This window comes from Aedes albopictus, chromosome 2 (assembly GCF_035046485.1).
Source record: "Aedes albopictus strain Foshan chromosome 2, AalbF5, whole genome shotgun sequence".
NCBI classification, from domain to species: domain Eukaryota; kingdom Metazoa; phylum Arthropoda; class Insecta; order Diptera; family Culicidae; genus Aedes; species Aedes albopictus.
In genome coordinates this window covers 19,052,578-19,069,731 of record NC_085137.1, presented here as the reverse complement: position 1 = coordinate 19,069,731, position 17,154 = coordinate 19,052,578, and the positions used below count along the sequence as shown (strand labels likewise).

The 17,154-nt window shown below is 41.2% G+C and overlaps 1 protein-coding gene across 6 annotated transcripts in view; it reads left to right on the top strand.

Moving 5' to 3' along the window:
- The window catches only part of LOC109429573 (probable G-protein coupled receptor Mth-like 1), a 427,950-nt gene that overhangs the window by 14,414 nt on the left and 396,382 nt on the right, over positions 1-17,154 (top strand). For 5 of the 6 annotated variants that reach the window (XM_062849258.1, XM_062849261.1, XM_062849260.1 and 2 more), the window contains one exon: positions 14,747-15,365. The gene's annotated coding sequence lies outside the window, so the exon portion shown is untranslated. Of the gene's footprint in view, positions 1-14,206; positions 14,356-14,746; positions 15,366-17,154 lie in introns of those variants that run through there. The other variant, XM_062849262.1, reaches the window with a different exon arrangement.

Below are 17,154 nucleotides of genomic sequence, written 5' to 3'. Positions count from 1 at the left end.
CGCCGAGGACCTGGGATCGAATCCCACTCCCGACAAACTCACAAAATGTGAGTTCTTCCTTCGGAAGGGAAGTAAAGCGTGGGGTCCCGAGATGAACTAGCCTAGGGCTAAAAATCTCGTTAATACAGATAAAAAAATTCTTTTCAGCACAGGGCAATTAAAACATGGAACGAATTACCTAGAAATTGCAGGAGTATGAGAAGCTATCCTTCGTTTAAGCGCAGTATTGAATGTTTTCATAACAGTTAATCAAGTACATTAGCTTTATTGCCGCATAGTAGCATATACTTTGAGAACCGTTGGATGGTTATTAAATAATTTGTGCTATTATTTTGTGCTATTATTTTGTATAGAAAGAGAAATAAATAAACTTCAGATGCAAAAATCTCAAGAAGTGAACTACCGTTAGAGATTTTTATTTTGTTCTTTCTCACTTGTAATAAGCCTAAAATAAGAAAATCCGATGCGCTGGTTTAATTTTCAATGAAAATCGTGCCCTTAAAATCGTGTGTAGGTGCAAAAGTCGGCCATCTTGGGATTCCAACGGGTCTATCCTTAAGTAAAGTGGATCATCTATCAAAAGGAACGGACCGGAGTTTGTAATTTAGGCATTGATATTAATCAACTGCTGTTGTAATAGTAGAACATGTTCATTTCCATTCTATCAATGTGTATCATTCCACTGCACACGACTACAGTTTGAGGATCACGATCATCTAACATTTTTTTGACTGTAGTATCACGTGCCCCCGTGAAAATAAGAAGATCATAGCACCCAACCGACCGAGGTTGTAGAAGAGTGTGACTAATTAATTGAATCATGTGCTCGAGCTAAGGCAGTAAGTCGGATGATCACACACGATCGTTCGTCAACTACCGCAATACTACACCACGTCATCATAAGAACCTAACATATCGCTTGTTAGACCGTCCGGTCCGGACGGACACACGCCACCGAAAAGGTACAGGCGACAATAACCTTTTTGTGTGTTCAAGCCCCCGCCCCGCTCTAAACGCTCTGTTTGATGGTAGGTGGAAAGTAATCGATCACGATTAATCACAGCCGCGAGCAGCAGTGGCGCGTGTTTGTAAGCAAGCTTTCTAGCTGTTGTTGTTACGCGCGGGTGCCACAGTGTTTAGCTTCACAAAGATCACATACTGCTGACGGCGACTAGGGCACCTCTCACAGCAGTGCTGAGCAGCCGGATACGAGAGCTGTTGATCCATTCGTTTGGATTGGACACTACTAGTCAGCAGTTTGCCAGTTGATCGAGTTGGATTTATGAATCGATCGCGGGTGGGACGACGGGGGAATGGAATCCGGCTGAGCAATAAGATCAATAAACGTCTGGCGTGGCGGCTTGTTGAGACGAGCGATTCTGGGAAAGTGATTGAAGCAGTTCTGCTCGTTTGGTACATATGTGCTTGAGTTATTTGTTTGGGTTTTGTATTTCTCACCAGCTTGGATCGACATAAAATCGATGAAATTCTCAACGTTTGCATTATTTCGATTGCTGCATATCCAGTACCGATGTGCCCGAGATTCTAATGGTCGGTATCAATAGGGGCTAGAGAGTTAAGGTGGTACAAGTTTGATACATATTACTTAAGGGCGAACGGGACGGTCGAGGAAATATCCTCCATTGCTCTGTACAAAGATGGTAATCTCAGATTCTACTTCATATTATGGAACAAAAACTTATCAGTGTGTATGCTCACTTGCAGTGCACATGCTGATCAGAAGATCATAGCACTCGTTTGACTCATTTGTCCATTACTCAGTTTATAGATGCCTTGTATTGAAATGTTGGGTTCAACAAAGTTGTAGATTAGAGTAAGGTGGGGCAAAAGTTCGACCTTAGTTGAAAATTCAACTTTTTTCAAGAAATCGAAGCAGATAAAAATAAATGAATACCGTCTGGTGATTCTACTATCCATGAGCTAAAAATTTGCTGAACAAAGTTACGCCAAATGTCTTTTCAATTTTGAGTTACAACACTTTTTGTATGTGTGTGTCTAATTCGAACTCTTGCCCCACCACTGGGGTGTTTGTGGATTTTCTTTCACCGTAACACACTTTTTCGACGCTTTGGTAATCTGAATACCTAATACCAATTAATATTTGATGTTGGAACTGAAATACACTTTAAAGTTCGATCTGGATTTTACCCAAATTAGGGTTAAATTTACTACACCAAAAATTAGTAGTTTTCCGCCAAATTCAGATGAAACAACATTTTATTTCAACTTTGATCGCATTTTCTCACTAATTCCATCATTTTTAGAGATAATATGTACATTTTGCAGAATTTTAGGCTTTTACCTAAAGTTGCTACATGACTCGAACTTTTGCCCCACTATGGGTAAAATATGATATCCAAATTTTTTTTGCAAAAAGTTATACATGCTAAAGCATCTTCAAAATATACGTAGTTACGCCCCAAAATAAAATATCGAATTCGATCTCATTACAATTCCATTCCATGCGTTGGAAGGACCATCGCATATTACAATTTTTTGATAAAAAAACAACATTTTGCCATAACTTTTCGAAGTATTGATCAATTTCCATAATTTTTGGAGTGAAAGACTCTTTTTCAAAAAGGCTTCGAACAACCTTGACACCCGAAAGAAATAATTTGAATTGAGCCCAAAAACTTCAAAAGAAACTCTTGCCCCACTCGAACTTTTGCCCCACTTTACTCTACTGTTTTTCCGAAAAATCTGATCGTTTAGTAGGGTAGGTAATCATGAATTGAACCAAATTGCGGCTTTCTGAAGCAGCGGACTTTTGATCGATGTTTTCATCCACATGGAAATAATTTACTACGGTAAGGTCTCACGTATATGAAAGCCACGGGTATTAGCTTTCCGTAAAGTGGCAAAAAGTTAACATTTGCACCAAATTTCATTGAGAAATTCAATTATTTGTCAATAGTGATTTTAATCTTAATTTGAACCATCGTAATCATAATTTGAACCAATTTTAATCTAGATTTGAACTAGTGGCGGCAGCAGCTCGAGCAATTCCCGCAACAGCCAATTTCATGCTAAACAACTAAAAATCACATGGATCTGCTAATTCTCATAACTCTTTTTCATTAGGCAGTGGAATTTCAGCTCAGAATGTTCGGAATCCTTCAGGTATTCGAAAACTAAATTTGGAATTTTCCATCGCCCAAGAGTAAACAAAGCAACCACTAGCGCAGTCTGCAGGCCAACACTGGAAGCTCGCCCCCATTCACTAGTTCAAATCTAGATTTCAAATGGTTCAATTCAAGATAAGATTCTCCCAGTGAGAATTACTTAAATTTGATAATTTTATGACAAATAATGCGGAATATTATTCGGTTGGTCGATTCTACGAGAAATAAGCTTTCATTTGACGTGTTCACTTGTTGCGTGTGATACAATGCATGGGCTGTACGAGTGCACCGAAAATGTGCTTTCTCTGGGGGAAAATGGGTGGAATCACAGTGATTTTTCAATTGCCTGTTTTCCATGACAAAAACGCATTTTTCAATGCTTTTAAAGTCCATGTTATCAGGTTATATTACGGAAAGCTGTTAACCATCTTTTTAGGGACAATATTTGCCTAAAAATACGTCGTTTTAATGAATTTCGAAATGGTTCAAATTAAGATTACAATTTGACTAGTTCAAAGTTTGATTTCTTACCCTATGAGTAGGTGGTACTAACACTTTTACGACGTAAATATTGATGTTAGAATATGGCGTCCTTGGTGATAATTGTAGGATTAACAGTAATCAGCAACTTTGTCGAACCCAACATTTCAATACAAGGCTTTTGAACTGAGTTATGGGCAAATGAGTCAAACGATTTCCAGGTGATCGAAAACATCCTTGATGCTGATTGTTTTGCAGTCTCGATGTACGATAGAAATCGAGATTAACATCTTCAAAATCGCGAGGCAAATTGTTAGAGAGTGAAGATAGGAAAATTAACACGGCGTCCCGTATCACCTTAAGTTGGGTATGTAACTAACTGGTCGTCATTTCTGAACTCCGGCCATCTTCTCCATACCAAATATACCCATATTGCATGGCTTTAGAGGCTGAAATTCTATTAAACACTCCCCATTTTGGATATTCTGGTCGCCATTTTTGGAGTTCAGATATCTTTCCTATACCAAACGTACCTTTATTGTATGGTTTTAGGGCCTATAACTTCATTAAACAGCTGTCATTTTGAACTTTGAGCCGCCATTTTAGATATTCTGGTCGCTATTTTTGGACTCCTGACATCTTCACCATATCAAATATAATCATATTGCATGGTTTTAGGGACTAAACTCCAATAAACAGACGCCATCTTGAATTCTCGACCGCCATCTTTGATATTCTGGTTGACATTTTTGGATTCCAGACAGCTTCTTCATACAAAATATACTCCAAAATGCATGGGTTTAAAGCCTAAAACTGTTGAACAGCCGCCATCTTGAATATTAGGCTATTATCAGGTATCAGAAGGCCGGCTCCAGAGGCACGTTATCCTCCATTTGGGACATTTGTGCCATCGCCATACATATAAGCCTATTTCATCATTTACCTGAGGAAGCATGGGACAAGGGATGGGAATTAGGAAAGGGAAAGGGAAAGGTGATGAAATAGGAAGGAGTACCCTAGAAAAGGGAATGAACGCATAAGCGCAACGAGAGCTCATAGCCCATACCGCAACGGGTTTAATCAGTGCCCTGAAAAGGACAAAAAACGCATAAGCGTAAAGTGAGCCTATAGCTCATTAGAGGTAGCTTATGACGTCATGTGACTTTCAATATGACATTGAATTGCACGGCATCGAAAGCATCCTTATTATTCAAGAAATCACCCAAGCAAAAACTACGTTTGAGCGAGTACTTTCTTGAAAACGTATACAACTTTGTGTATAAGAGTCACTCTGGACATCAAAAATTGGGAGGCATGTGAGTTCACATGAATAGCCATGTCAGCCAGCCGAACATCACAGATGTGATAATCGACAATGCGTTTCAAGCATTTCAGAAAGAACAAGGTAACCAGATGAATCTGGAACGCATTCCTTCTTTATACAACGCACGGGATAAAACTATAGAGTAATTTCACGCCATGAAAATACCCAATAGCAAACTACAAGAGTTCAAAACATGTTTGAAATACTCAAATCCCTTTGGAGAAAAATAGGACAAACCCCCATTTGCACCTGGAGATTTGAAGTAAGCAGAGCTTTTTAGGGCTCACTAAGTTGATTATGTAGCTATAATTCTCAAGCGGAAGCTAGAGATTCGTAACTATACAAAAGAATAGTTTATCTGAAGATATTTTGAACTTGAACAGATCAGAGTTCCATTCAGGAATACCTCGTAGGTCCGCACAGACCGCAGAGGACAAACTTCTTTCAAAGCAATAGTTATGGTATACCACAATGGAGGGCGTTGTAGGTACAAAACCACATTGAAACTGTCTTGGAGTAGCAATGGAAGCGAGTTATCTATAAAATTTAATCGCTACCAATTAGTACAGGTTCCCTAGTTTATTGAGCAGGGACGCCTGAAAACGCAAATTTTGCGAAGGAACACTAAAAGTGCAAAGAAAGTCAAATGGAGACCCCTAATCTGACACATGCCATTCAGTCAACTCATGACAAATACTGTTCCTCATCTTCGTTTCAGGTCGGCCTTGGCGATGTCGTTCATTCATCCTGTTTTCGATTCCGTGGCGAAGGTTAGCCGGATAATGATTCAGTTTCAATTGTCTATCAATTATCCTGTGCTTTTCTTCGTCTGTTAAGCCCGTTGATAGCCGATTTACTCGCTGAACGAAATTTTTGGCAACGTTTTGTTTCATCTTCGTGGGATGATACGAGAGGAAATCGAGAAACCTACCACTAGCTATCGGTTTTGAGTACCATTCAGTTGTTATCCGTTGATTTTGGTGTCGTATTAGTAGCATATCTAGGTTTAGCAGTTTGTTGTCCATTTCCAGTTCGTGGGTAAACTGGATATGGAGGTCATAGCTGTTGAACACGTCCAAAATCTGTTGAAGTTTTTCAATGGGGATCGCGGTGATTAGGTCATCCACGACGTCATCGCCGACAGTCACAAGTCAAGCAAGACACGTACACTAACAACAAAACGAAGCCTCTGTAAGTTGCACTACACTAGTCATTAAAATTTAAAAACTAGCCTAAATTAATTATAATTTTCCAAAATTGTTTGCACACAATATAGAAATTCCTGAAGAAGACGAAATATACGTCGAAACGTCGAAATGTCAAATAGTCGTTTAAGCTGCTTTGAAGACTGAAAGAGCCGAAAACCTACGAAACAAAAAAAAACATGAACTGTACTATGTACCTAAGTAATCCATCAAACTGAAGCAACTCAAATTAATGTTTGAGCTATTTCAGATGATGTAACCACACAGCAAAAAAATATGAAAGTTAAGCAGCACGTAAATTGAAGATTAACTAAAATTTGCGGCAGAAAAATGTAAATCACCAACATTGAACGTCAGCCGAGCAGCCCGCTGCTGGTCAGACGGTTTGTTTACAGATTTTAAAGCATATTCGCTTTAAATTTACATGCATCTGCTATAAATCATGCCAGTCACTCTCCGTCATCAGCTAAACGAACGGCTGCTCGCAGCTGTGGCGGTTTCCCCGTTGTCTCTCACAGTACTCTCTGCAGCAGCCGGAGCATGTCGGGAATGCGTGCATTATGGTAGAAGCAGTTTAACTTTGACTGCCTACTCTTCAACAAGCTGAGATAGCCGAGAGAGCTAGGGCGTGCGACTCACACCCCAAGAATCTGAGTTCAATTCTCGCTCGGAGTTCAATTTTTCTTTATATTTTCTAACAGATATCTGCAATGTAATTTTAAGATCGCACAAAAATTTCCATCATACATGACAGGGTCCTTTTGTTACATTCGATCCGTCATAATTTTACAGGTTCTTTTTTCGAACTGTGCATCGTAGCAATACTGCCAAATATCAGCGAAAAGATGCTGAGTACAAGAGCTTGCTTGAAGGCATCCATAAGGGAAGGTTGAAACATACTAAGATATAGCATGCTCGAGGCACGACACTTCATTTTTAATGAAAGAAGCAAAACTGGGTTCACAAGGTATACCATACAGAAGTTACCCTACGAAAATGAAGAAGAGCCACTTGGGCTAAGCACGCTTTTTACGCTGAAAATTGATCTGAGGTTTCCTAGCCGTAGCCACTACCCAAACTAGACAGGATTACACTCTTCACAATCACAGCACAAAAAGGAAATATCAACGACAAACCAAATCGGTGTCAATTGAAAGACGCCAATGGCGAAAACGCTTTAAGCGAACCCATATAGGTAGTAATGTAAGCTAATTTACAACATTTGAATAATCCCGCCCTTATTTAGCCTCAAATTTGAGACTTAAGATGGGCAACTGATTATCTCGAAGAAACGCAAGGTCCACTGCACTATTGCTCCGGTTAGCGCAGTAAGGGCGTAATACTGTGGAGGACGCCCTAACTCTCCACAGGCTCCGTTTGTGGTTAGGGTTTTATCAGACCTTCCTAACCATTCATTCCTTGGCACGGTAAGCATAAAGCCGCATAATACCATGAATTAGGGGTCACCTGTTTAGTGGACTCTTACAACTGGATCAGGCGATCCGTAGTGTTATTCTTAGCCAATTGAGACAACCGCTACCGACACTACACAGCTATCTAGGCTGATCGGGAAATTGATGGTTAACTTCCAAGCGAGCCCGAACAGCCGAATTAGGCATCGTGGAATTTCTGGTCTCCAGTGTTGATTACTGCACAAAATTCGTCAACCATGCTCTAAAGGTTACAAAAATCGTCGCAGTTTGATGTGTCGCATGATGGGGATTGGTTCAGTTTTATATACAACCAGTTTTATCGGTCATGCTGATCCGGATCACTGAAATGGCCATAACTTTGGAACACCTTCACCGATCCGGACAGTTTTTACCAGCAAAAAAATCGGTAAAATTCCGGTTCGAGCACGAGCTAATGGGACCGTATCAGTAATGTAGCAACAAACCATTGATAATGTTTGTAGATCTTCAGGGCTTTACTCGCGGAAGTTCTTAGATGACAAAGAACATATATGGAATTAAGTTCTTTGCAAAACAACGCTCCATGTTGCACCGTATCATTTTGAAAAAAATAGTTCTGTACAGCACCATGCTCCATGAACCTGTCGGATATCACACCGCACCAATATTGTAGCAATAATTCAATGATAACGCATATGGATCATAAGCCTTTACTCGCGGAGAACCCAGAACATATTTTAAAACCAGTTCTCTACAGAATTCTGCTTTATGGACATGTAGGATTTTGCATCGTGTCATGTATGTAGCACCAACCTACTGATTAAACTTGTAGATCTTGAGGCCTTTATTCGAGAGAATGTATTGAGGATCTTCAACATTTTTAGACATAATTGCTTTATTGAACCTTTCATAGACCTATAGAATGTTGCGTATCAGTAGAAGACTTAAAAAATATTGATATCGTATAAGGATCTGTCGAAACTTTCCTGGAAGACTCCTGAGACTTATACCCATACAAGGAATTATATCCTCTTGACCACTTCGTGACAGTGTCCTTGATCCTTCGCTTCGTTCGTTTAAACAGATCTCAACACCCCTTAATATCCTCAGAAATCTTCCTTGGAACCAGTATGCACGCTGCTTCCCATCAGCCATCAACCATCCCTTGCCGCCTTCCCTTCTCTAAACAATCCTCGAATATCTGAAAGTGATGAAATTTTCAATATCTTCAGATTTCTTTCACTTTTTTTACACGGGTTTAATTCGGGATCCCCCGTGTAAAAAAGACCTTAGTATACCCGATTTTTTGTGACTTGGAAGCAAAAAATTGTATCCAGCATATCAGAAGCATTTGAAGAGAAAAGAGGTAAAAAGCAGGATTCGGTTGTCACTACCAGATCGTCCAGATATACGAATACTTTAGGTTGAACTGAAAGCCTGACTGGCCGTCGAGAATCCCAAAAGGACAACTATAAATTGGTAGTGACCACGTTGCGGAATTCTGAATGCCATATTTTACTTCGACTCCTCTTCTAAGGGTATCTGCCAAAATGCTGATTCATGATCGATCGAAGATAGAGGAACCTTAATCCGTTTAGGTTATTGATTATCGAAGCGATTTGTGGAATGGGGTACGCTTCCTGGACTAGTACCTACAGAATCAAACTTTTTAGCATCCAAGCATAATTTCTTTGTTCAGATCTTCTAGAGCAAACTAGTACTTTTGCTTGAACAGAGCAGCATCACCGGTTTCGATTTTGTGGTGGTAAAGTTCGTTCTGCCTAGCTGATCATGGCTCCCTGATGTTGGAAAACCCTGGATTGTCGTCTGCAACTCCTCTTGTTGACGGTTCGCTAAAGTTTTCACCTGCTATATATTCTTTTGAACTCAAGCTAACCGTGATTCCGCAGATGACCGGTTTTATCCCAAACTTATCCCAGAAATCCATTCCCATTATCAGTATGGGCGGTCAAAGATTCGATGAAAAGCATCGGCAAAGTAAGGTTCTTTTTGTTGTATGCGATCGACACGTGTGAGTAGAACGAATCTGAATGCAATGAATTGTCTGCTGTTTTTACTTCTCCTATAACTGGAAATTTGCGTAAATCGACTTCTCGGAAATCTTAGAGAGTGCCCCTCCAATAAGACTGCAGTTGCATCACTATCTAGGAGTCTTCGCAGTACACGTCCTAGTACGGAAATTGAAACATTATGGCCGGTTGTCATAGTTGCTTGCATTTATGATTGTAGAGTCCGCCTTCTTGAAGGCGGGAATGTTGTGGAACAAAGGGACGTCGACAACATTGTCGACATCATAATTGCGTGTAGTGCAACCCTTTCTCTGCAGCTGTAACAAAGCAGGAAACGTTCTGGACTTGAATATCTCAGGTAGGTGTGACCGGAGTTATCACATTGCAAGCATACGAGCACCGTTGCCAAGTCTCTCTGTTGTTGTTTTCACTTACTTATTTATTGAGCCTTGAAAACGTCATCCGCTGGCCTTGCTATCCAATCGTTTTGTGTTTGTTCGTATTGCGTTCACTTCTTCGACCATGTTCATTGCCAATTCATTTCGGATAGCGATGTCTTGCTGGATTGTCTGTCGCTCTCTGATGTTCCTCAAATCCGAATCTTATTCGCTGTCTCAGTTCAGCTTTATCATGTTGAATTGTGCTGTGCCACGTAGTTGCCTGTTCATGGAGAAGCAATTCTTGTTGTTGACTGAATTGCAATCGATTCGATTAGAGACTGCCGTTCGAGGACCTGGTGTTCGCGCTGCTGTAGAAGCTCGTCCCTGTATGGTATAGGAGCGTGAAACTTCAAAATCCTTGCAAACTGATACTAAATCTCGAAGTCTACCCGAGCGGGATGCTAAAGCGATTATTGAGTAAACTGAGTTTAAAAGGGATTCTAAGATGAACGGTTTCTAAGATTCAGTAATCGGAGCAAAAGACTCAAAGTCCACTACCAGATCTCTATACAAGTTCGTGAAAAGTTTGTTTGAACCGTGGAAGCGCAAGTACAGATCCAGTTTTACCAAAGTTTTACAATCTCTGAGTAGTTGGGTGACAGATACTCTTGTAAAGTTTTCCCAAGTCGTAAGATCAAGGTATGACCACGTGTACTACTGAAGAGCATCACCCTTCAACAAAAGCTTGATCGAACGAAGCAATAATGCTTGATCGTTCATGCCCTTTGTGACCGCGAACTTAGCGATGTTGCTCTCGCCGGCGTATTCAAAGGGCCATTTGTGCACTGGTTGTGAGAAACGATTAAAATTGACCAGTTGATCTGGGATGATCTGAGTGTGTTGGACCTGTACGTAACTGCTACCAGTGGAGTAAGGCCGATTCATCGAGGTTCCTGAGGTATTCCAGATTCTCTTTGGTTTTCAAGCCCCCAATATCCCGAAATGGATCCATACGTACATATAGTTTGGAGCATAGTCTTGTTGTTGCATTGTTGCAACGCTTTGTTGCTGTTACTGTTGTAATTGTCATTCCATAGCGTTGTAACTGCCATTCAACGCTGATTTGGTTGAAAGCTTTGCTGTTCTGTTTGCTGCTGCTGCTGTAGTCCTTATAGGGTTGGATACTAAAGCATGTAGCGAATATAGCTGAGACAAACCGTGTTTATGCTGTGATTTTGTTGGAGTCGAGTTCACTTGTTGTGTGTGTGAGATGGTTGTTGCTTCTGCTGCATAGTCGAAAATGCGTTGTCCTGACCTTGTTGTAACACTTTTTGCTGCTTATCTGCCTCGTCGTAGCTCGATTGCAGCTGTGCCATCCATTGCATTGTCTCCGGATCGCTAGGAGGATCATCTGGGTTTTTTTGCGTCGTTCTGATGTTCTGTATTTTTGACGTTCAGGAAATCGTCAATTTGCTGCACAGCGTTGTAAATATTTTTGTTAATGATTTTTTGGCTTCGTCCAAAAACGTGGCTTCGGTAATAAGCGAGAGCCTGACTTGGTAGTGTAGCTGTAGAGTCTGAGATTCATGGTGCTGCTTAAAAGCTGCATCTAGAGCGTGAAAAATTGGCAAAATTGTTGTTTAGCAGTGGTACATGCTGTCCATGTCTGAAACCACATGTGATGAATATTTTGGTGCTGATGATCCATTTTGCTCTTTGTCCAGCAGCTATTGCAGTCATGAAATCTTATACTCCATTTTTTTTTGAAAGTCTATCTCCTCCGATGTTAGGTAGTTCAAATCCATCTCTGCGTTACACTTGCACCGGTCTTTGATGATACGATTCCTTTCTCACTAATCATTCACTTGGCAGAACCGCATAGCGAGTTGTGACGAAACGCGAACCTAGATTTCCGATGACTCCGAGGATCTGCTGCCATAGACCCCTGGACACTTTCTGGTAGGATCAACGTTACCAGCAATACCAAACGAGAACTATTTGCATACGTCGATCGGCAACCTGCAGGACATCGCAGTCACTCAGCACACACTCCAAGGCTTCTGAAAGAGGTGGAGAACGTAACACCTGGATTAAGAAAGAGAAGGTAACACCTGGATTAACCGCTCGTAGACGTTACTTCTGTCTCACCAAATCAGTTACACTCACACAAGGAATCACTTAAATGACAGCCTTGTATTAACAAACATTTTCAGTGTACGAGTGTTGGTGATCTATCTATTTTCAGACGAGAATGGCGCTTGCTGCGTCAGATTGCTGATCAATGTGGAAATGGGGGAGGAAGTTGTGATTATTCATTAAACCGATAAACCTAACCTCGCCGGGGCCCGTGGCGTAGTTGGTCACACGTTCGCTTCATATGCGGATGGTCATGGGTTTGATTCCCAGCCCCGGCACTTGCAATTTTTCGTCAGTTGCTCTTCACCGAGAGCGGCTGATACTGACCCTCTTCTGAGCCCCATGGCTCAAACGGACCCGGATACCTGGACATCGGTGAATTACTACTCATAATGGACCCCCAATCGGACTGGAAAGGAACAACGGCCACCCATCATCCTTGTGCTCATCATTCTACCATGTAGAGTAGAAAAGTGAAAGTAGCAGAAAGGCAACCAGTTCGATAAAGTATAATAGAATACAGCTAGGCTCGGTACAATACTGTAGGTACAGCTGTCAATTGAAATCGCTCACGTAGTGCCCTAGTGGACAATAGAGCTGTAAATTGTGTTAAGTGATTAAGAATAAAAAAAAACCTAACCTCAAAATATCTTAAAAATCTCAGGCCATTTTGACATTGATTACATTGATACATTGATTATAATGTGCTATGAAGTAAGGAGGCATGCAAATGGATTTTTAAACCCGTTTCAGGTTATAGCGATCGATACGAATATTTATACCTACATGCATTGTATATGTGGAGAAGATAGATAGTGCATAGATTGATAAAAAGTTTAGGTATTGAACCCAAGTCCTTCTGCATATGAATGAAAAGCGTAGATTACACCACTACGCTCGTTGTGAGGGAAGAATGACTTGCCTAGTCTAGTCTAGTTAACACATACACGGCCATCTCTTAGAAGAATCCTGGAAAATTATAAAATCGACTACTTTTATCTTTTTCTTGTTATTTTCAATACTAGTATGGTATCAAACATAAAATGCATTATTAGTATTGAAGCGATCAGTCCTACTGTGCAGCGTCATAGAACACAATTGAACAAAATCATAGAACGACGATATCTTGTCAGCCGCTCCATATAATATATGATGAAAAATGTGAAGTAAAAACGTTGGGAGTGACGTGGCTTAGAAAGCTAATGTCACTCCATTAAAGCTCTTTTTCTTGGGATTGGACATTGGAACTTCTGCCTCATGCCCTGGCTCAAAAGCCTATGCTTAAGCGCCAATGCTCGCCAGACAATAAGTTGCATGCGCCGGAACTGGGGATCAAACCAAGTCCCACATATTTTATTCATTTAGTAAGTTATAAGAGGCTGTGGAAGTTTACGTTATCATTATTTCTTTGTTACACTCAACACTTCATCAGAAGTGAAACGCTAACACTTAGCGACTAGAAAAGTCTTCTAACTTTATCAGCTTCATAACGACCAATGCATGCAATATTGTCAAACTACATTCGTTGCAAAAATGCACTTCATCAACCCATATCAGGACATCGAAGACACTATAACTTCATCATGCCATTCCTGCCATTCGTCGGCTCCCTGTCCAAACCCGTCCCATCGCACTACTAAACAGGAACAAACAACACCTTCGCTCTGTTGATATGAATGAGCTCGTTGAACATGTCCTACGCAGCATCACCACCAATCGTCCGTCGGTCGTCTGTTGTCCGTTTTGTTCTGCGTAACTGTGCCGGGAGCTGCCGCTTTGATGAAGAGTAGTAGTAGTTGATTCTGTTTATTCATCACCGGCGACGACGAACAGCAGAGGACCGTTCGTTCGTTCGTGCGTTCCAAAATGTGTTTCGGCAAACAAAACAAGGACCTGCGCATGACCACCATTCTGGAATGCCGGCTACTGACTGGAGGCTTATACGTATCGGCGGGATCCGTACGCTGATTGCAGCAGCATGGCATACGGGTACGTCCGAATTTTCGGGACATATTCATGCATGCATGCAGCAGTGCAGTACCGAGGACTTGTTGTTCTCGCTTATAAAATGCATTTATCTGTGCAACCGATGGTTCTGTCCCACCTTAATAGTCGATCGGTTAACATAGTTTGCGTTCACGACGAGGGGTGAACGCGTGGTTTACGTACTTGTTAGGATATTGTCGTTTGTTGGAAGTTGTTCAGGGTTGTACATCGGATGAAGAATTGTGATTATTTATAAGTGAGTTTACCTAGGTGCCTTCTTTCGTGATTTTGGTTGATTCAAAGTAGATTCTTTTCCCGTAAAAACGTAAATGGTTCTGTAGCTTAGTTGGTTAACGCGTCGGACTATTGACATGAAGTCGTAAGTTCGAATCCCTCCTGGTCGAGTTTGTTAGCTTGTCTCCTATTTCAATTATATATCTCGACAGAAACATCAGCTGTTCAACTTGTTGCTTCTGTCCTGGCTACCACGAGACACGTCTACGCGATTAGATCGCCTTTAATTGAACCACACTTCCCGACATCAGAGAATCACACACTCTCAGCTCTCGTGCCATAACAACTTAGAATCACTTCTGAATAGATAATTAAAATAGGTTTTTTTCTTCTCGTTTCTATCTCTTCCTCAGCTAGTACCAGAGAATGTAAGACTGACCACCGCACAGTTTAAAGTTGCACAGTTTTTTTTGCACGCCGGTATCTAACGGAGCCGGAGAAGACTGGCCAAGTCTGCTGGAATGCATCAGACATCAGCACACCATAGGAAGAAGCCTCCGTACATGGTTGGGCAGCTGATTTATTGTGTTTAATTATCGCCGGCTGCCTGGCTGTTGGTTGGCGGAACGTGACGTCGCGCTCCAAAGTCGCGAACCTTGGCCAAGAATCACGATTTTACTTGAGACGAAGAAGAAGAAGAGTGGTGAAGAAACCGGCAAAATATTTGCGGCAAGTGCTTGTTTCCGTTTGAGGTGTAGTGCCAAAGAAGAAAGAAAAAAAGAAAGAAGAAAGAGTGCGGAAAAATGAGCTATTCGAAGCAATAAAAGCGTGGTAATAGAAAGTAGAAAATGATCACCAACAAGTGCATTATGGTGAAGGGAATTCTGAAGAACCAGGTGGAAGAAGTGTTGTAGCTGCTGCAGTACTCGTAGTAGGTAGTGCGCGGTAACGACAGAGCACTGTCTGTCGGTGTCGTCAGGTGTGCGATGAATTAAAAGAGAAAAGAAAAGCGAGCAAGCAAGCAAAAAAAAAGTGCGTATATAGTGAATTAAATGTAGTTAATGAGTGCTGAAGGGGTGGGATGTGGGGTTGTTTGGTATAAAGTCGTTTGGCATATTGGTTATGTTGGTGGCTCTGACTGTTTGTTTAAAAAAAATCCATAAAATAGCGAAGTCATCTTCCATCCAACATCAAGAAACGATTCATTCTGATGGTTGCCTGACGCGTTTCCTATCATACAAACTGAGAAACGGTTTATTTTGACCATTTTGCGACTTGGCTTTCATCTCGCAGTTCGAGAAATAATTCATTCTGACGGTTGTCCGACGCGTCTTCTATGTCCAAAAGGCGAAACAATTTGAACTGAAGGTCGTGCGCTCATCCGGACCTGCTGTGGGCTGTTTTTACTATCGCCATGAATCAGAATTTCTTACAAAAGTAAGAGTACGGTCATCCGGACACGCTATCGACTGTTTTTGCTGTCGCCATGAGACATGATTTCTCACAAAAGTAAGACTTCGGTCATCCGGACACGCTGTGAACTGTTTTTACCATGAGACAGACTTTCTTACAAAAGTAAAGGTGCGGTCATCTGGACGCACTTTAGACTGTTTTTACTGTCGCCATGAGATAGAATTTCTTACAAAAGTAAGCGTGCGGTCATCCGGACGAGCTGTAGACTGTTTCAACTGTCGCCATGAGACAGAATTCGCTGTAGACTGTTTCAACTGTCGCCATGAGACAGAATTTCTTACAAAAGTAAGAATGTGGTCATCCGGACGCGCAGTGGACTGTTTCTACTGTCGTCATGAGACAGAATTTCTTACAAAAGTTAAGGTGCGGTCATCCAAACGCGCTGTAGACTGTTTCTACTGTCGTCATGAGACAGAATTTCTTACAAAAGCAAGGGTGCGGTCATCCGGACGCGCTGTGGACTGTTTTTATTGTCGCCATGAGACTGAGTTTCTTACAAAAGTAAGGGTGCGGTCGTCCGGACGCGCTGTGGACTGTATTTTCTGTCGCCATGAGACAGAATTTCTTAAAAACGTAAGGATGCGACCATCCGGACACGCTGTAGACTGTTTTTGCTGTCGCCATGAGGCAGAATTTCTTACAAAAGTAAAGGTACGGTCATCCGGACTCGCTGTGAACTGTTTTTATTGTCGTCATAAGACAGCATTCCTTACAAAAGTAAGGCTGTGGTCATCCGGACACGCTGTAGACTGTTTTTACTGTCGTCATGAGACAGAATTTCTTCAAGGATTTTTTAAGAATTTCTCCTGAGCTTCATCTAATAATTTGTGTAGGATGGTTTTCAGGATTTTACCCAAGCATTTTTCTACGAATTCCTTTCTGGATTTCTGAAAGGATTCCTCTAAGGATTTCTCTAGGGACTCTCCCAGAGTCTCCTTTATATATTCCTTCATAGATTTCATTAGGGATTGCTTTATAGTTTTCTCCAGGGATTCCTTCAGTGATTTATCCAGGGATTATTCTACGAATTACTCAGAGGAATCCTCTAAAGTGTCTTCCAGAAATTTCTCCAGGGATTTCCACAAGGATTTCTCTGAGGATTTTTCTAGGGAATCCTCCAGGTATTCATTTAAAGATATATACAGGTATTTTCTAAGGATTTCTTCACAGATTTCTCCAGATATTCCTCCGAGAACATCTTCCGGCATTTCGAAGCAATTTTTCCAGAAATTTCTCCGAGAATCTATCCATGAATTTCTCTTGCAATCCATACAAGAACTTTCTGGAGTTTCCTCCAGAGTTTATTTCTCCAGGAATATTGACGAGGATAATTTAAGAAATTTGCTTA